The 21,795-nt window shown below is 47.8% G+C and overlaps 1 protein-coding gene across 1 annotated transcript in view; it reads right to left on the reverse strand.

The window, feature by feature from the left end:
• Nucleotides 1–21,795, reverse strand: part of SYCP2 (synaptonemal complex protein 2) — a 4,998,961-nt gene that overhangs the window by 3,793,607 nt on the left and 1,183,559 nt on the right. The gene's annotated exons all lie outside the window — the stretch shown is intronic.

The raw sequence follows: 21,795 nt of genomic DNA on the forward strand, positions 1-21,795 counted from the left end.
TCTTAGGAGACGACGGCCCGCAAGACATTCAGATGGACAGGGTGCATCGCGTGGGCCTGTCCAGAGGAGGGAAGGCCCCCCCACTAGATGTGCTTGTCTGCATGCATGACTTCCAGCTTAAGGAGCAAATCCTACGCAAGGCTTGAGCGGCCCAGCTGATCCAGTTTCAGGGGCACTCCCCGGCCCTCTTTCAGGATCTTGCTGCGTCCATGCTAGCCAAACGAAGAGATTCCGAGTGGTAACCTCCTGCCTCCGGACAATGGAATTCCCTACTCGTGGGGCCATTCCTTTCGCATCATATTCAAGCACCAAGGGAAATAGCGACAGATCCGCTCTCTTGTGGAGGCTCTTGATCTGCTGGGGCTAGACAACACAGTGGACGCAGAGAGGAGGGAAAGCCCAAAGGACCAAGCCGCACAAAGACTGTCAAAATGGCATACTGTTGGGAAACCGATGGCCTCCTCGAAACCAGACCCGGAGGAGATGGCGAAGGAATGGGAGGCGGTGATCTCCTCTCTTTCGCAACCCCAAGACCGTCCGTGTTCCCCTTGAGCACTCTAGTTCAGAAGGCGGGGATGGATGTCATGGAGCGAGGCTGGAGGGGCTCCTGGGTCGACTACCTTTCATTGCCCAGTGGAATGCCCTTCTGTGGTTCTTGGTTCACCAGGTAGTCTGTCCAGTGGTTTGCCACCAGGGGCCTGACCCCCTTTGGATTTTCCTTGCAGACGGACTTATGTCTATTGTTCCTTCATGGGGTTGAGTTGTTCTGGGTTGCTTTTTTATGTATACTTGTTGGGGTTTCATTTAGGGGTTTCCCGTACCAGGACCTGCGTTTGCTTCCCCGCCTTGTCTGCCCACGCGCTCTCCGGCCCGTCATTTGCGCTCTGCTCTCTCAACCCTATAGGTATGCCTTGCGCGCTAACCCCCATCGGTTATGACTAGAGATCTAAAATTCGTGAACCTCAATGTTCGGGCCTGACTCACCCTACCAAACGCGCTGCGATTCTTTCCCTACTCGAACAGGCTGAAGGCGACATCTGGATGCTGCAAGAGACTCATCTGCTCGCTAAAGATACTCCCGCCCATGCGTACACTGCGCTATCCTTGTCAATTCTGGTCCTCTGCAAAAAAAATGGGGTAGCATCCCTTCTGGGGGCAAAATTTGATGGTAAGGTGCTGTCTACCTTCTATGAGTCCAAGGGCAGGGTTCTGGCTCTCTCGATTCAAAAGGGGTCCACTTTTCTCACTCCAATTAACATTTACGCACCAAATACACAGCAGGAGCCCTTTCTCCGTCGGCACATTACAGAAGGCTTGGCCTCCCCTGACTTGGTGGTGGTTGGGGACCTCAACTTGGTCATGGACAATGACTGAGACCGCTCGGGGCAGCGCTCCACGCAGGTGCTCTCTCTCCAGAGGGTAAGCAATGGCTGGCTGAGTGCTGCCTTCATGATGTTTGGCGCCTTAAGCACGTGGACACGAGTGATTACACCCACTACTCGACGGCACACAAGACATATGCACATATAGATATGTTTTTGGTCTCTAATATGCTTCTCCCCAGAATCAGTGACGCTTCTATCGCCACGCGCTCCCTCTCCGACCATGCAAATATCTCTCTTTCTATACACCCTGACGGAGACGGGCACGTCCCTGCCAGATGGCGGCTGCGCGTAGGACTCTTACACTCACCTGCCGCTGTAGATGGGGTTAGGGCTAAGATCTTAGAATACATAAAACACAATGACACTGGTGAGAAGTCGGTGTCTGTTTTTTGGGACAGCCTCAAAGCTGTGATTCGCAGGGAATTCATGGTGATTTCATCTGCTGATACTGGGAGACGTAAGGAAGCCCGTTCAGGCCTCGAAAAAGAAGTGGCAGAGCTGGAGGCGATACATAAACGTACTGGAGCCCCAAGTGTGTGGTGGTCACTAGAGAAGAAGCGGATGCTTCTCAAACGCTTAGATCTTGACAGGGCGGAATATGCCCTGCTTTGTCTTCAACATAAGTTTTACTTAGGTAGTGACAGATGTGGGAGAATGTTGGCACAGAGATTGTGTGCCAAGGCAGTGGCGGGGACTATTACCTCCCTCAAGCAGCCTACAGGCAAGGAGATCCACCTGGACTCCCAGACTGTTGATGAATTTCGGCGCATCTACCACTCTCTATAAAGAGCGGATACACTGATCCTCCTGATGAGCGCGACTAGTAACTTTACTCGTCTCCCAAAGGCGCAGGCAGACACTTTAGAAGACCCAGTAGGACTGGACGAGGTTATCACAGCCATTTCTTGATTGAAGCTTGACAAATCGCCAGGCCCTGACGGTTATCTTGTCCTGTTTTAAAAAACATTCTGCCACGAATTGGCTCCCATCCTAACCTGCCTGTTCAATTCCTTCCAAGATCGCGGGCGGTTACGGACTCTATGGCGGAGGCGGCGATTTCCGTCATCCTTAAGCCCAATAAAGACCCAGGGCTCTATAGCTCATATCGCCCGATCCCGCTGCTTAACATAGACACAAAACTTTTTACGGGCATCCTGGCGTCTTGGTTGAATACAGGGGGGTGATAACACCAAGCGCCTTCTCCATCTCATAGACAGTGTTCACCGCTCCCAGGTAGGAGCTGTGCTTTTTTCCGTCTACGCTGAAAAGGCGTTCGATAGAGTGTGCTGGAAATATCTCTTTGACGTCTTGCGGGGCTTCGAGTTTGGGCCACACTTTATTCAATGGGTGCAGTGTATCTACCTTGCCCCCGGGCATTTGTTAGAGTTAATGGGCTGTCTTCCTCCCCTTTTGAGATCGCTCGGGGTACGAGACAAGGGTGCCCCCTCTCGTCCCTCTTATTTGCACTTTATATGGAGCCCCTGGCGCAGAAAATCCGCGCTCACCCAGGCATCCAGGGTCTCAAGCTCGGAGGTGACATCCACAAGATAAGCCTCTATGCAAATGATGTCATCCTCTCCTTCGCACAACCTCTTACCTCCTTCCCCACGCTGGTTGATGAGCTCGAGTCCTTTGGTCAGCTCTCCGGTTTTAAGGTCAACCGTAGCAAGTCCCAGGTCCTCAACTTGTCCTTACCGCAAGTACAGGTGGAAGACCTCAGGCAGACTCTTCCCCTTCACTGGTCTAGCAACCCTGTGTACTATTTGGGCATTCTCCTGACCCACTCGCTCCCACGTACGCTGGAGCTGAAATACTCATCCTTAGTGGCTCAGATACGCAAAGCGCTGGATGGGTGGACTAAACACAACTTATCCTGGTTCGGGCGCATCGCGTCGGTGAAAATGACGATCCTGCCGCACATACTATACCTATTTCAGACCCTCCCTTTAGTTCCGCCACCTAAAGCACTGCGAGCCTTACAGCTTGCCATGAATACATTCATTTGGGGCAATAAGAAAGCACGAGTACGGAGGGGTGAAGCTGCCTCTAGTTCACAGATACCTCCAGGCCGCGCACCTTCGATACGTGCTGGAGTGGAATCGCCCACTTTCAGAGAAGCACTGGACCTTTATCGACCAGGCAATTGCTGGTGCGAATGTCTGGCTTGAAATCTGGCTTCCCCGCCGTTCATGTTCCTGGGGCTTATACTCCTCCCCAGTCATGGCAGCGACAATGAAGGCATGGGACGAGGTGGCACTCTCGAAAGGTCTTACCACCTTTCCTTCCCCGATGACGCCAATAGTGGACAACCCGGATTTCCCTCCGTGAGTTAAGACTTCAGTTGCTCAGAGATGGAGGGAAGTGGGTTATAAGCACTGGGCCACTTATTTGATCTTGAGGGCCTCATCCCGTTTGATCGGGTTCGAAACGACCTTGACCTTCCCCGCACTGATGAGTTCTATTATTTGCAGCTCCAACACTGGGCTACCTCTAAGGCCTATCTGCCACACGTCTCTCGTAAGCTTACCCCCTTTGAGAAATGGATAGCGAATAAGAATGATGATAAGCACCTCATAGCTGAACTTTATGTTCTCCTCACTCAGCGCACGGCAGGGAGTCGCTCTGGTGGGAAGAAGAACTGGGTCGGGCCCTCACAGATAAAGAGTGGGACAATATTCATCATAGGGCTCACCACACGGCTGTTAGACCTGGCACCTTGGCGTGAGTCTCCCTTCCACTTTTTGTCGCTGTGCCTCATGTGTTTTGCTGGTGTTAGCTGCTCAGAGCACTGTGCCACTGCCAACCAGTGCCACAGTGCAAGTGCTCCCTATTTATAATGTATATGTTGGTTGGATTCCATGATTGGCTTATTTGGTTTACTGTCAGACCCCAGTAAAGTGCACCAGGAGTGCCCAGGGATTGTAAATACAAATGCCGCTGGTGGGCTTACAGCACTGGTTGTGCCACCCACAGAAGCGGCCTAGTAAAATGTGTCTAAGGTCTGCCATTGCAGAACCTGCGTGCAGTCTGGTACTGTCATGCTGACTGGGCAAGTGCACCCACTTCCCAGTCCCTAAACCTTCCCTTAACTTCATATTAGTCACCCCTATGGTAGGCCCAAGGGCAGGGTGCATTGTAAGCATAAGGTAGGACAAGCCCTGATGTGTGTGGCATGTCCTAATAGTGAATTACAGCCATTTTCGTTTTTCACTATTGTAAGGCTACCTATTCTCCATAGGCCAGAATGGGCTGTTAGAATTGTTACATCCTATGATCCTAACAGACACGGCCTTAGAGAGAAGAGGCAGGGGGCACGGGAAACCGGCCCCTGAAGTTCCCACGGCCCAGGAGGAAGCAGACCTTGAGGGGGATGCCCTGGAGCCTACCGGGGAACAGATAGCTGAACTGGGGGACCTGCCTGAGCTGACCCATTGGCAGCAGGAAGGAGGCCACTCCAGGGAGGACTTTTGTAAGGCACAGAAAGAATGCCCTTCTCTCGTGGGTATGCGGCAGCAAGCTGCAAACCAGGCCACAGGTGATCAGTCTGGGTCACATTTCATTTACTGGGTGAACGACCTCCTATATACAGAGCCTAAGGTTGCTGAGCCTGGGTCAGCCCTTGCGCTGGTGATACCCCAGGACTTCAGAGCCTTCCTACTGGGACTGGCTCACGATGTGCCATTGACAGGACATTTGGGGCAGGACAAGACCTTTGAAAGGCTTGTCACCCACTTTTATTGGCCTCAAATGCGTAGGAGTTCAGACACTCACTACAGGACCTGTCAGACTTGCCAGGCAAGTGGAAAGAGTGGAAGGAAGCAGAAGGCTCCACTCCAACCATTCCCTGTGGTCGGTACCCCATTCCAGCGAGTGGGGATTGACATTGTGGGGCCACTGGACCCCAGGACAGCCATGGGCAACAGGTTTATCTTGGTCCTGGTGGACCATGCCACCCGGTACCCGGAAGCCATCCCTCTGAGGACAGTGACGGCCCCCGTGGTGGGACGTGCGCTGATGGGAATTTTCTCCAGAGTGGGATTCCCTCTAGAGGTGGTGTCTGACCGGGGTACCAATTTCATATCCAAGTATATGAAATCCCTTTGGCAAGAGTGTGGTGTAACCTACAAGTTCACCACACCTTACCACCCCCAAGGAAACGGGTTGGTTGAGAGATTCAACCATACCCTCAAGGGCATGATAATGGGTCTGGATGAACCCATGAGGCGTAAGTGGGACGTCCTCTTGCCATGCCTTCTCTTTGCGTACCGTGAGGTGCCACAGAAGTCTCTGGGGTTCAGCCCCTTTGAGCTCCTGTATGGCCACCCAGTGAGAGGACCTCTAAGACTGGTCAAGGAAGGCTGGGAGCAATCTTCCAGGAATCCTCCCCAGAATGTATATAGCTACATGCTGGCCTTCAGAAATCAGACTAGGCGATTCAGGCAACTTGCTGAGGAAAATCTGGAAGCCAGCCAGGAGGAGATGAAGCGGTGGTACGACCAGAATGCCACTCTGGTAGAGCTTCAGTCTGGACAAAAGGTGTGGGTCTTGGCCCCCGTGGAGCCTTGTGCGCTCCAGGATAAGTGGACCGGTCCCTTTGAGGTTGTGGAGCGCAAGAGTCCAGTTACCTATTTGGTGGACTTGCGGTCTCCGAGGAACCCCTTAAGGGTCCTTCATGTCAACCGCCTCAAGCCCCACTTGGAGAGGTCCCAAGTGGGCATGCTCTTGGCAACAGATGCTGGGATGGAAGAGGATACCGAGCCTCTTCCTGACCTCCTGTCAGCCCAGGAGCAAGATGGGTCAGTGGATGGTGTCATCCTCTCTTCCGCCCTGACCCCTGAGCAACAGAATGATTGTCGCCAGCTGCTGGGACAATTTTCTGATCTGTTTTCCCTGGTTCCCGGTGTCACTGATTGGTGCGTCCATGATGTGGACACTGGGGATAGTACACCTGTGAGGCACAAGGCCTACAGGGTGACTGACAGGGTGAGTGCCTGCATCAAGGAGGAGGTCTCCAAGATGTTGCACTCAGGGTAATTGAGTCCTCCAGCAGTCCTTGGGCCAGCCCAGTGGTCTTGGTCCCAAAGGCTGCAGCGCCGGGAGCCACACCCGAAATCCGGTTCTGTGTGGACTACAGAGGACTCAATTCAGTCACCAGGACTGACGCACACCCCATCCCCAGAGCTGATGAGCTCATAGATCGGCTAGGGGATGCCAACTACCTCAGCACGTTTGATTTAACGTCTGGGTACTGGCAGATCGCCTTGACCGAGGGGGCCAAAGAGAGGTCAGCATTTTCCATCCCAGATGGGCACTACCACTTCCGGGTTATGCCCTTTGGGATAAAGAATGCCCCTGCCACCTTCCAGAGGTTGGTCAACCATGTGTTGGTTGGACTGGACTCGTTCAGTGCAGCCTACCTGGATGACATTGCAGTGTTCAGCTCCTCTTGGGAAGAACACCTGCGCACCTCTGGGAAGTGTTGATGGCGCTGCGGAGGGCAGGCCTCACAATCAAGGCGAGTAAGTGCTAGATCGGGCAGGGTTCCGTGGTGTACATGGGGCACCAGGTTGGGAGCGGCCAGGTGGCGCCCCTTCAACCCAAGATAGAAACCATCCTGAATTGGGAGTCGCCCAAAACCCAGACAGAGGTGAGAGCTTTCCTAGGTCTCACCGGGTACTACAGGAGGTTTGTCAAGGGGTATGGCAACATTGTTGCCCCCTTGACAGCGCTGACTTCTAGGAAGCAGCCCAGGAAAGTGATTTGGACTGACACCTGTCAGAAAGCTTTTGAGGCCCTGAAAGCTGCTATGTGCACGGCGCCCGTGCACTTGGCTCCCAACTTCTCCAAAGAGTTTATCGTTCAGACAGACGCTTCAGAGCATGGTGTGGGGGCTGTTCTTTCACAGATTAAAGAAGAGGGCCTAGATCAACCTGTAGCCTACCTTGGCAGGAGGTTACTTCCACGGGAACAGAGATGGAGTGCTATTGAGTGTGAGGCATTTGCTGTGGTCTGGGCGCTGAAGAAGCTAAGACCCTACCTGTTTGGGTCTCACTTCCGGGTTCAGACCGACCACAGGCCCCTCAGATGGTTGATGCATATGAGGGGTGAGAATCCAAAGCTGTTGAGGTGGTCCATTTCCCTACAGGGTATGGATTTCACGGTGGAACATCGCCCTGGTACAGATCACGCCAATGCTGATGGTCTGTCCAGATTTTTCCGCCTTAGTGATGAGGAACTCCCTGGGGTAGGGTAGTTCTCCCCACTTTTCAGCTGGAGGGGACACGTGTTAGACCTGGCACCATGGCGTGAGTCTCCCTTCCACTTTTTGTCGCTGTGCCTCATGTGTTTTGCTGGTGTTAGCTGCTCAGAGCACTGTGCCACTGCCAACCAGTGTCACAATGCAAGTGCTCCCTATTTAAAATGTATATGTTGGTTGGATTCCATGATTGGTTTATTTGGTTTACTGTCAGACCCCAGTAAAGTGCACCAGGAGTGCCCAGGGCTTTTAAATACAAATGCCGCTGGTGGGCTTGCAGCACTGGTTGTGCCACCCACAGAAGCAGCCTAGTAAAATGTGCCATTGCAGAACCTGCGTGCAGTCTGGTACTGTCATGCTGACTGGGCAAGTGCACCCACTTCCCAGTCCCTAAACCTTCCCTTAACTTCATATTAGTCACCCCTATGGTAGGCCCAAGGGCAGGGTGCATTGTAAGCATAAGGTAGGACAAGCCCTGTGTGTGGCATGTCCTAATAGTGAATTACAGCCATTTTCGTTTTTCACTATTGTAAGTCTACCTGTTCTCCATAGGCCAGAATGGGCTGTTAGAATTGTTACATCCTATGATCCTAACAGACCCAGGGAACATGGTAGAAATTCGAGTTTAGTATGCCTGAACTCAGAATAATAAAATACATCTTTTAGTAAAGTTTATTTTAATATTCTGTGTTTGCAAATACCACTTTTAGAAAGTTGGTATTTGCTTGCCTAACCATTTCAGCCTGCCTCTGCTATGATGTGTATCTGCCTGTCTGGTTTGTGTGAGTGACAGGGCTGGGGAAACCCAGAGGGGCAGGGCTAGGTAGCCTGGTGGTGAATAGAGAGATTGACATCCAGATGGGTGGGAGGAGTGCACCTGAACTCTGAATAGGGCTGTGCTCTGTCACCACAATGCTGGCTCCACCTCCTGTGGAGCGGCTGATGTCTCTGCCATGCACCCTGAATAGAAATTCAGAGTCATGTTAACAAAGTGCTCAGGAACTGGTTTGGACTGGGCAAAGGCCCCTCTACCCCAGAGGAACAAAGGAGTTAGGGGTATAAGTATTGGGACCCTGCTCCCAAGAAATTAGATCCTGCTTGACAAGAAGAACCTCTGCCTGAGGAGAAGGAACTGGGAAAGCTGTAAGGAGGAGTACTGTCCCTGACCTGGGGGATTGGCCTGCAGTGGTTGCCTTGCTGCTGAAGGAGAGGAGAAAGACTACAAAAGACTTTATTTCAACTTGTGCTTAAAAAGATCTCCAAGGGCTTGGAATAGAGCTTGCCTCCTGCTGAAGTCTCGGGAACAACAGACTTCACCCCCCAGCTCCCCAAAGTTCTTTGGAAGTGCCTGCTGCTGTTGTTGGGCCTTCTGAGGGACTGCGTGTCGCAAGGAGCTGGAAGCACGACTCAAGGAGGAGAAGCGTGCCGCCGTCGGAGCTGCTGTCGTCGCATCTCGTAAAGTGTGTCGCCCCTGCAGCATCACATCGAGCTGAAGCGTCTCGCATCATCCCAGACATGTCTCGCAACGCCGAAGAAGCATGTTGCCATCGCAGCCATCGTAGCTGATGCATCGCACCGCATTAAGAGAAGAGTCTCGCTTCGAGGAAGAAGCGGGTCGCCATCGTAGCTGTCGCATTGCACCGCATCAAGAAAAGCGCCTCGCATCCACGGAGAAGCTTGCCGCCGTCGGAGCTGCTGTCGTCGCATCGCGTAAAGGGGTGTCGTCGCTGCAACATCGCATCGAGCGGAAGCGTCTCGCAAACGTCGGAGAAGAGTGCCGCTGCCAAGGCTGCTGTCGTCGCATCGCGTAAAGGGTGATGCCGCTGTAGCTGACGCATCGAGTCGAGTCTTCTCGCAACATCGGAGAAGCGTAACGCATCTGGAAGATCTTCACGTCTTTATTTCTTTGCACCAAAAACTTCATCGCATCAACATCGTTGCAACACTTTCGTTGCCCTGCGTGTCGCATCTAAAAGGTACATTGACTTAAAGTGTCGCATTTAGGAACTTAAGAGAACTAAGCAAAATTCTACCATCTAAAGTAACAGTATTGTGTATTTTTGTCGTTTAATGGTCTTGTGGTAACTCTATATAAAGAATCCTTATTTTTTATATAAAACCTGTGTGGTGTCCATTTGTTGTGTTGTCACTGGGTTACTGTATGTGTTCACAAATGCTTAACCTATAACGCTCTGAGATAAGCCTTGTCTGCTCGCGCCAAGCTACCTAGAGGGTGAGCAGGGGTTATTTTAGGAGTGTACCCCCTTACCCTGTCTAGAGGAAAGGTTCCCTGCTTGACACAAGTACCTACCTGTGCCAACCAGAGAACCCGGATTCTAACAACGGCATACAACACGGCAGGGACTGAATCCGCATTAAAGGTACCATCTTATTGGTATCCCACACCAGCACGGATCCACCAATGGGACAAAAACCACACTGGAGAATGCTGGCGGGGCTATGGCATGACAGGTTCTCTCGCACATCTTCTTTGGCATTGCCCGAAGTTAGAGTGCTTTTGGGAACAGGTACGTAATGACATTGACTCGGCATTTGAAACCGAGATCCCTCGTTTCCCAACTTACACTTTGCTAGGGCTATCAAATCCACTCACCTTCCCATTACGGTCAGTTTGAGGCAGGCCAATGGCATTGGCACTACTCGCAGATCGCCAGGCGATCTTGGTCCACTGGGGTACTCCCACGGTCCCAGATCATACGGCTTGGCTCCACAGGCTCTGGATGACCCTTGCCATGGAGCGAGTCTCGCTGGTCCAAACTCAGAAGAGTGAGAAATACGCAGAGCTTTGGGCTCCTTTCATAACACTGCTGTTGCCTCTGCAAGGTCACTTGCCCCAAACTCCTGCAAGTGTTACGTCAAATACCATCAACTACGGAGTAGGTGATGCCCCGTTTGAGCGAGAGGGAGGACTGGAGGGTGGGCATGGTGGGAGGTTTGGGTCGCTCTGCGACCTCTGAAATCTTGGTGCGGGTTCCCCTTTGTTTTCCCTCTCCTTGGGAGGTGGGTGGGTGGTTTCCTTTATTTATTTGTTGTTTCTCTTTCTTGGTGTTGCTCATTTCTGGACTGACGAGGTTCTTGACAGAGTAGGCTGTATCTAACTGCTGGATTGAACTCTAAGTGCTGCCAGCCTCCGGGATGTCGGTATTAATGCAGTAGTGTTCTATTCTCACTTAATGCCTCATTTTTAGCCGCCGGCCCCTGTGATTGTAGGCAAATGGCTGAGTACAAAAGTCGAGACACCTACCGATTAGTTCCATAAAATTATACAATTTAACCAGAACGCTTTTACTCACCTGTTTACAGGAAATGTCCCAGTGCTGCATCCAGGCATACAGCACTGAGTAAGAAAAGTAATCCAAAAGTAACTTACCTGCTATTTTACTGAAAAACCCATTGCAGTCTGTTTACTGTATTTACAAGTGATTGCATTTCCCTTAAACAATACTGTAAGTCAAACCAAAGTACATTTACAATTGCAATACAACTGTATAACATTCAACATTAATTACTGCAAAGTATTAATTGCTTACCTGTGCCAGTCTTGCTTGGTTCTAGAAATGAAATACCTAAAACAATATTTTTTATACAGAAACAATTGGCCTAGAGTTCAGTTACTGAGTGTGTTAATTAATTTGCTGAGTGTGTACATCAAATGCTTAACACTGCCCTCTGATACTGCCTTACTGCTCGACCACTCTACCACAAACAGAGAGTAAGGTTCTATTTAACTTTAACCTCTGCCTACCTCTGGGGACTTTTGGACTCTATACACACTATACCTCATTTTGGTGTAGTATATATAGAGCCAGTTTCTTACACCTATATCTACACCGCCAGCCCCGATCCTCGACCCCAGGTGCGACCTTGCACCCAGTCCACATGTACCACCGATACACCAAACGAGCGGGTGGAAGGTCCAGTAGGCCGTTGTGGCCCCATAGCTAACACTGGCCCGTTCCGACGCTGACCAGTCAACGACCCCTCTGTAATTATACTCCTCACTCATGCTTGTGCTGCTATTTAGTTATTCCCCCACCCAACAGTTTTTTCTGAAGGTGCACATACTTCATACCCTACCGATTGAGTGCCATGTCAAATGGGACACAGAGTGATTAAAAGGGTCAGCACAATCTATTCCAGGCCCCTCCATTGGTCCACTACATTTTTACATTACCTAGATCCGTCACCCACCCCATACTACAGCATGGAACAGAACTTGAGATCCACTACAATATGCCTGTTTTTATAGTAGTAGTATTACATGTGACAACGTAACCATGACAAGTTGTGATAACAACCTCAATAAAGAGAGTTTACAAAAAAAACAGTAGTGCTTCGTGAACATTTTCACTTGGCTGTCAAGGCAATATTACTTTGTGAAGGTATATAAGAACACCCATGTCACAGCCTGCCAGATGTCTAGAACAGGCAGCCCTTGAGCAAAGTCATTGTAGCAGCTTTGGTACTGGTGGAATGAGCCAGTAGGCCATCAGGGGGCTACTTTTTGGATAGTGCAAAGCAGATTTTAACAAAGAACAAGCTACCTTGACAGGGTCCTTCTTTCCAAAGCCAGCCGTATTTTTGCCTCACTGAAATCCATAAAGTGCTGACCATCCTTGTGAAGGTCTATTGTGTGGTCAGTGTAAAAACTCAGACCCCTCTTAGGGTCAAGCAAATGGAACCTCTCCTTCTCCTTTAAGGAGTGAGGGAGCACAAAAATTACTGGCGGAGTGATCTATTTCCAATGTGAAAGGGAAACAAGAACTTTGGTACATAGGTAGCCCTAGTGCTCTGGGTCAGCTTTTACTGAAAGAAAGTGGTGTAGGGCAGATGGACCGAAAGGGCCTTCAGTTCACTCACATGGCATGCTGAAGTAACACTAACAGTAACAGTCTTTAGCATTATAAGCCTTAAAGAAAGGTTGTGCATAAACTTGACGGGCAAGCACAGTTGGTTTAGAGGGAAAAATGTGAGTCCAACCTTTTTTAAAATGCATCACAACTGATGACCTAAATAAAGACAGCTGTTCAAGTAAACACACAAAGGGTGAAAAGGCTGACAGAAAACTTTTCAACATGCCCACTTCAAGGCTTGTGGCACAAGTTACTTACCTTCGGTAACGATATATCTGTAAGGAACATTAGTAGTGATATATTCCTTACCTTAGAATTACCCCCAGGCGTCAGACTGGATCCGGAAAGTACCCCTGCACGTCGGAAGGTGGCGTTGTGCGGCTCAGCGTCCCTCGTTGGCGTCGTGGTCGCTGAGATGACATTGCGGCAGCTACTTAGGCGCCGCCCTCGCACGCTGACGTCAGTTCTGTACATGACTTTCCGCGCCAGGAACGCAGAGCCATGCAAGATACTGACCACTGGTGCCTTGAAACTAGGGCCCTGAAAGGGATGACCTTAACCCTAGAAATCAGTTCGCAGAATGGGGAGGATGGGTGGGGCGGTAAGGAATCTATCACTACTAATGTTTCTTACAGATATATAGTTACCGAAGGTAAGTAACTTGTGCATCTGAAAGAAACACGTAGTGATAGACTCCTTACCTAGAATAGATACCCCAGCAATACCAACCCCGGTGGTGGGTCTGCGAACCAAGATCACACCAGAAAGTCCTGGAGAACAGAATGGCCAAGGAAGCCGTCTCTCCGGACTTGGCTGTCCAGGCAATAATGCTTGGTAAACGTGTGCAGCGAGGCCCACGTTGCTGCCTGACAGATGTCCTGCAAGGGAACCCCCCGTCCCAAAGCAGTAGTGGCTGCCATCGCCCTGGTAGAATGGGCAAATAGCCCCACCGGAGGCTCCTTTTTTAGCCAAAGAATAACAAGCCTTTATGTACAAAACGACTCACCAAGAGATGGTACGCTTGTGTACAGCCCAACCTTTCTTGGTGCCCACAGAGCCAACAAAGAGCTGGTCATCCACCCGGAACCATTCTGTGCGGTTGAGGTAGAATGAGAGTACCCGTCTTGTGTCCAGACGGCAGAGGTGGAAAGAAAGTGGGCAAAGCGATGGTCTGCCGATTGTGAAAGGCAGTGACAACCTTTGGCAGAAAAGATGGACGAGTCCTTAGAACAACTTTGTCCGGATGGACAGAGAGGAAAGGAGGTTTAGAAGAAAGAGCCCGGAGCTCACTCACTCTTCTGGCAGAGGTGATGGCAACCAGGAAAGCAGTCTTTAAAGTGAGAAGACAAAGAGGACAGTTGTGAAGTGGCTCAAAGGGAGCACACATCAGATATGTCAGAGCCAGGTTCAAGTCCCACTGAGGCATTATGAAAGGAACAGGAGGGAAAAGATGAGTAATGCCTTTTAAGAATCTACTCACAACAGGGGACTTGAAAAGGGAAGGCTGATCTGGAAGCCATAAAAAGGCTGAAATGGGCGAGAGATAGCCCTTGATAGTGCCCAGAGCAGAGCCCTGCTGGGCCAAAGAAAGTAGGAATAGAAGGACCTCTGAAAGAGGGGCAGAAAGGGGATCCACAGCCTTTGCTGTGCACCAAGTCCACATGGGAGTCGGGACCTTGAGCGGCGCGGAGCCGACTACTGGACTTCCAGCAACTTTCGGGACAGCTCCCACAAAGTCTTCAGCGCCCCAGCCCGGCAGTCGGGGCACGACTTGGAGTCGTGGTCGCACCTCAGGCAGTAGGTTACACGCTGCGCGGGTCCGTCACAGACATCATGCGGTGACAGTCCCCGCAGTTCCTAAAACCGGGCATCCCTACGACACCAGGAGTCGATCGACTCAGAAGAAATGTGGCTAAAGGCCTCGAAAAAACTCAGTCAAAAAGTGACTGGGGGTACTTGCTCTTCCCGGATCTGCGCTTTCTGGTGCGGAAAAAGAAAGAACTGACGTCAGCGCGCGAGGGCGGTGTCTAAGTCAACTATGGACGTGGAGTCACACGACATCACATTCCGATGCGCAGGGGTACTGCTGACGAAAACTTTCCGGATCCAGTCTGACGCCTGGGGGTAATTCTAAGGTAAGGAATCTATCACTACGTGTTTCTCTCAGATTGGGTTGATAAAGGAACAAAGAAATGAACATCAGAAAATCTATCTTGCAAGTGGTTAGGGTTTCAAGCATTACATCAGGCAACAAATTTGTCCCAGCACCTAGCTTAGATCATGGTGTTTGGCAACAAGGATGGCATCCACCACCTCAGCCGGAAAGTCAAACGCATTTAGATGCTGGCTGCCGGTCGCAACCTATGGAAGTGTAGGTTGTAGAGACTAGTATACAGCATCCTGTTGATGAGACAGGAGGTCCTCCCAAAGTGGAAGCCTAACTGGAGGGCAAATTCTCAGGCTCTAGAGATCTGGGTACCACACTCTCATGGCATAGTCCAGGGCACAAAAATATGACTTGAAGCAATCTGTCTTGATCTTCCTCTGAACTTGAGGGAGGAGAGACAGAGGGGTAATTGACTATAGGAGCCCCTCTTTCTGCTCCAGCCAGAATGCATCACCAAACGAATGCCATGGTGGAAACTCCTGCACGCAGAACTGTTGACACTGCTCGTTCTCAACAGTGGCAAATAGATCTAGCCAGGGCCTACCCCACTGTTGGAGATGCTATGCACCACCTCGGGATGAAGATGCCACTCGTATTCTGCCAGGTGACACCTGCTCAGTTTGTCCACTCTGGCATGTAAAGACCCTGCCTGGTGGTGATGACCAGGAAGCTATTACGCTGCTCCAGCTACTTGCAAAGCGCAGCGCCTTCTGACACAGGATACAGGACCTCACTCCGCCCTGGTTTTTGCAGTACGACTTAGTGGGTGTGTTGGCTATGAGGACCTGCACCAACCTTCCATTGAGGTATGGCAGAAAGGATTTTAGGGCCAGACAATCATTCAAAGATCAAGAAGATTGATGTGATGCCAACTCTCCACTGTATACTACAGGCCTATGGAAACCTGCTCTCCAAAACAACAATGATGCATCTGTCACTATTGAGTACTCTAGATGGGGGAATGAGAGTGGCCTGCCTGGACAAGCTGGCAGTCACTTGCCACAACAGAAGATGTGAGTCATCTCTTGAGAGATATGAGTGGAGTTGAGGGGCGTTGCTGATGTTAGACCCATTGGAATCCAAAGATCTACAACATGGATCAAGTATGCCACTTGGCATTCAAGATTAGAAGGATACACAAGGCCATGAGATCAAGAAGCATAGAAGTCATCCTCACTGAGACACAGGACTAATCCAGAAACGTTAGGATAATATTTAGAATGTCCCCGGCTCGCTGCGAGGGACAAAGCGCCAGGATGCCCGTGCCCAGAGCTGTCCCCGTAAATGCAAGTGTTTGCGTCGGACTTTGGCTCATGGATGGAGAAACCCAACGATGTCAGAAGTGTAACCTATGCCCGGGAGGTGGCCTACAAGTTACTGCAGGAAGCTCACCAGAAGCAGTCAGTCGTTGATGTGTTGGAATACCTGCACCCCAGAACACCAAAGATATGAAGCAACCACAGCAATAATTTCCGTAAACATTCAAAGGGCAGAAATAAGGCTGAAGGGGAGTTTGGTAAAATGAAAGTGTTCCTGGACAAGCTTAAACTACAGTTAACGCCTGCGGGACCACAGGATGGGTGTATGGAAATATGTGTTCTACAAGTTCCAGGATGCCAACTAGTCAGAGAACATTTTGAGCTGTCCATACTAAGAAAGGCTTTCACTGGGCAAAGATTCCAATAGGCCTTATACCTCGTTCATCTTCGGATCAAGGTAGTAACATAAGTAGCATTCTCTTCCTATCACTGAGCCCGGGACAAATAAGATGGCACTGTTATAATTATCCAGATTTTTCCCTTCTAGGTATCCCCCTTCTTGAGCTACATATGTTGATTATTTAGGCACAAGTGACAAATACAGAATTCAGGTTTATTGATGTCATTATTTTTGCAACATGAAAATCAAGCTTGTTCAAATATATACAACGGCCCGATTCACAGAACTAACAAGACAAAATCCTAAACTTACTACTTTTGGTATTCACAGAAGTTAGCATTTTGTCTTAAGTTTGTCTTAAGACAAACTTAAGACAGACTTAAGACAGACTTAAGTTAGGATTTTGTCTTAAGTCTGTCTTAAGTCTGTCTTAAGTCTGTCTTAAGTTTGTCTTAAGTCTGTCTTAAGTTTGTCTTAACACAAACTTAAGACAAAATCCTAACTTCTATGAATACCAAAAGTAGTAAGTTTAGGATTTTGTCTTAAATTAGTTCTGTGAATCGGCCCCACAGTATTTAATCTGAATTCAACTTTCTATTCTAAATAATTGTTGCTGAGTTGTGAACAAAGTTTCAAAGGGCATGGTTATATAGAATGAAAATAAGTAAATTGGCATCAGGCCACTTTATACTATTTTTTTATTCTGAAAGATTTAACAGTGGGCAGATAATGTTATATAAGTTTGGAAAAGAGACAGAAGGATTAGAGGAACTTCATGCCAGAAAACTGAGATGAGACAGACCATTCAGAATTATATCACCTACTTCTGCTGAAGGCTAATGGAAGCTCAATATTATAGCTGATCCACTCTGTAAGATAATGAACAATGTGATCCTATCTGGATCTTACCCTCACAGTTGGAAGGAGGCTATCATTAGTCCTCTCCTAAAAAAACCAAATTTGGACATTAAGGACTGTAAGAACTACCGTCCGCTCTCTCTGCTTCCTGTTCCTGCAAAGATCCTGGAGATGCATCTTAATATCCATTTGATGGAAACGGCAGAACAGCAATACTGGTTTAATGACTCTCAGTTTGGCTTTAGGAAACATCATGGGACAGAAACCGCTTTAATTTCAACCACAGACTGTATTAGGCGTCCAGTAGATGAAGGACAAGAGGTGGCGCTGATACTCTTGGATCTATCAGCAGCATTTGATACCATCTCCCCTACGCTGCTGCTGGATAGACTTCAAGGTCTTGACATCTGTCATCAAGCTTTAGCCCTCTTGTCCTCTTTACTTAGGGAAAGATCTAAAATGGTGAAGTTACAGCACTTCTACTCAGAAGCCTTTTCCTTGCCCTGTGGAGTGCCGCAGGGCTCATCTCTAAGCCCTATGCATTTTAATCTTTATGTGGCACCCTTAGCGGTTATAATCCATTCCTTCGGATTGGAGGTTGTGTTGTATGCTGACGACACTCGGATCATGGTGTCAATCACTAAGAACTAATGCCCGGTAGCAGAGAACGTCTTATGTTGCATGACCAAAGTGGCAGAATGGATATCATGTAACGTTTTTTAATTTAGTGAGACGCAAGTGATGATTTTTGGCCCAGGGGCATCAAGCTGGAACAGTAGTTGTTGGCCACACTCTTTAGGAACCTGTCCTATTTTGGCAAAAAAGGCCAAGAACCTTTGAGCACTGATGGACACTGAACTCAACTTTAATGTCCAAATTAATCGTACAACTATAAAATGCACCTGAATTATAAGGATGCTTAAGAAAACCTTCTCATTTATCCAGCAGTCTGCTTGTAAGCAGGTTGCTCTTGCCCTGGTAATGTTCAGACTTGATTACTGCAACTCACTGTACCTGGATTTGAATAAGAGCTCCGCAGCATAGACTCCAGGTGGTGCAAAACACACTGGCAAGACTTGTTTTGGACATTCCCTGGGGCAGTGGGCTGCAAAGGGATTGGAGACCCTTCATGGGCTCACAATTAACAAGCGCATTAGCTTTAAATCCCTCTGCATGGTGCATAAGGCTCTCTATTTCCCGTATCAAACCGGATTGAAAACCATGTTTGCATGGTATTCCTCAGGCAGACCCCTCCGTTCATCGCTTCAACTGCAGCTCACTGTACCGAGATCCATAAGAAAGATATGGGGCAACAGAGCATTTTCTACGGCCGCTAGCAAACTTTGGAATACCTTTCCTCAAAACATAAGGGCCATTTCTCAGCTCTTGTCCTTTAGGAAGGCTCTTAAGACTTGGTTGTTCTGCTTGTAGTTATCTTCTGAAGCTGGAATACTAGTGCACCTTCTCCGGATGGCGATCTATAGCGTCTTGACGCCTTCAGGTAATTGCTGCGCTTTATACATTTTAAATCAAATCAAATCAAGGTGTACTTTGCCTTCACTTGCAAGGCTTCCTGACTTCCACTGCAGACGAGAATGAAAGATGGCACTATTATACTCAAACAGTATTCTCCTTATTCAAAACCGATATCTTTTAAACTCGAATTAGGCTATTCTTTAGAAGTTGAGTTTAGATTAATAAATCAAAGATATAAGGGTGGGATAGCAATCGACTTAGTCAGAAATTATGTTGCAAAATTTTCTGCTGTTCACACTTCTCATAAATGTCGCAACTCCTATTCTGTTTCTATTTTTAGTTACTACTAATCTTATGATAGGATTTTAATTTAAAAATAAACCTTTAAAAATATATCTTTGGATCCTACTTTTCTAGAGTATGTATTGCTATCATAAAAGAGGGGTTGGGTTTCACTAATTATCCCTCTGATATTTTACAGAATTAATAATTACCTGGAACGCAGTTTAATCAAATATTTCTCAGTGGGTTGGTTGCAATTCAAATGGCTTTCTGTCTCTTGCTTGCACACTGACAAAGTCCTTAGTGCTGGGGAACCTAGAACGCCTATTTTCTGGGCAGTATTCAGGAAGACTCAGAAAATATAGCCATCTATTCAACAGTTTGATCAGAAAAAGCATTACTTTTTGATACTTCATCCTGAGTGATCTGATGTGCAGGTAACAGTAGAGTGCAATCCAAAGCTTTTACATAAAACCCATTTTTGACTGGGGCTTTGTCACACGGTGAGGCACCCTTGTTGCATTCAGAGACTCGTGGAATTGTGAACAACTTTGAAAGCCATTGAATCAGTGGAAACTAATAGATTTCGGTGCATCTAGCACACAAACAAGGGTATGGGCTATTGATATGGATAGCTAAATTGAGTCAACATATGTTAAACATCAACCCTCAATAACTACATAAATAATGCAGAAAACATAACGAGCAACTAAAATTCCCTTATCATTTCTGAGGGATGACAAATCAACATAATATATAATAAGATCGCAATTTGGTAAAGGTGCATTAGTGTAATCAATAGGACGTTTGGTCAAATGGACCTTGGTTAGAATGCAATTGTGTTGCCTCCGGTTGAGAGGCCCAGGGAAAAGAAAAGCAGGGTTCACTGCAGGATATTGTACCAAAGTGATAGGAGAATCAGATAACAACAATTTATCAGATCTTGACAACCTGTACATAGAAAGGGGCTGAGTTTTTATGTTAAATTAAAAAGAAGGAAATCTATTTAGAATTGAGGGTGCTATTTACCATCAGATACAAGGGACATCAATGAGCAGTACCTTTGTCCCTGTCTTGGCCTGTATCTATCTCCACAATTTTGAATTAAAAACAAACTACTCACATACCATTTACATCGAGAAATGGAAGGCTATGGCACAGTCGCAACAAAGATGAGGTACCTGGGTTTATAGAATGTTTCAACACCCAGGACCCACATCTTAAATTGACACACTTGCTAGGCAAACAGTACCTATAGCTCTTATACTTAATTATGAGGCCAAAGAACAACAGACTTTTCACAGAGGTCTTTAACAATGTCAGGGAACTATGTTGTTCCCAGACTCCACCATGCTTTATTTGTGCCCACCCGTTAGGCTCCTTGGTTGCCCATGTGTATTTTCCCGCCCCATAAATGCTGCATCTTCATTCGCCTGCAGGTAGTGTTTATGCGCAGACTTAATGTCCTTGGTTTTAGCAGTGCTTGTTTATTGTAGGTAGCAATGCTTGTTGTTTTCAGCATTGCTCTTTCCCTGTGGCAAGCCTCGTGTTCCATCATGAGCAGGGGCGGGGTTTGCCTCATGTTTGCAAACACCTGTCCCTTTGCCTATAAATAGACAAGCCTCGCATGTGCCTGTGCTTGGCTTACTTTCAGCATTCCAGGAGGTTCCAGTTGGACAGGCTGTCATCGGCCAGCAAGGGGATTCCTCTCTTCAGCTGCAGAATGGCCCCAAGGGGATTCTTCAGTCAGCTGCAGAGCATTGGACAAGCTAAGTGCCCTGCATTTCTTCCACTTCTCATGTATTCATTTCTTTGACCTTTTGAACTGGCTCTTGAAGTTTCCTTAAGAGCTTGGATTTAACTATTAATCTGTGACATTTATAATGAGAGGAATAGTGCTTAAAGAGACTTTTTCCTTTGTTTATTTAACTCTTTCCTCACAAGACTTTCAAAAACTGAAAACCAAGAAACTTGGATATTTTATTGAGCTTCTATTATTGGCATGTTAAACTGTTTCCTTCGTTTATTTAACTCTTCCCTCACAAGACTTTCAAGAACTGAAAACTAAGAAACTTGGATGTTTCATTGAGCTTTTATTATTGACATGTTAAAATGAACTCTTTAGTATTTATATATTGTGTGATGGTACACTATTAGGATTTTGGCAACTCTGATACAAAGTGTCATTGATATTATTGTCTCTTATTTTGTGGACGAATGAATGGTGCCATAGTGTTTTGAGTTCCTTTTTATTTTGTTAATTTATGTTTCACTTCAAAACTTTATTATTCCTGAACATTAGACAGTAGAAACAGAAAACAAGCATTATGTTTCACCAATGAATCACTATAATTAGAGTTAGCACAAACTGTTCTTTCTTAAGTGCGCATAGTGAACTCCTTAAAGCAAATCCTGTGGGCAGAGATATTAAGGGCTTGCAGTTATACCTGCAATAGGTGATTACGTTTTATTTATCTTTATATGTTCTATGTCATTTTGTGCATGTGTTTGTGTGCAGAGAAGTGCATCAGTAGTCATCCCCATTGTTTCTTTGCCAGAGCATCGCACAATAAACACTGTAGATTCCTCAGGGACCTAAGACGTGGTACTCGGCTGGACCAGGTTGAGTGAAGAAGCAGTGTTTTTCTCTTCTCTTCTTTCACATCCACTTACCCTTCCCTTTGGGAAGCCCTGCCAGTGGATTGTGTTTTATCACAGCACTGACAGGTGTTCCAAGAGGTATTGTGAGCATACATCGTTCATCGCCCCTGCAGACATCCTGAGATTTCAGGTGAGTTGTCACGCCACATCCTTACAAACAAGCCAATAGATTGTGAC

The sequence above is a fragment of the Triturus cristatus genome, chromosome 7 (assembly GCF_964204655.1).
Source record: "Triturus cristatus chromosome 7, aTriCri1.1, whole genome shotgun sequence".
NCBI classification, from domain to species: Eukaryota; Metazoa; Chordata; class Amphibia; order Caudata; family Salamandridae; genus Triturus; species Triturus cristatus.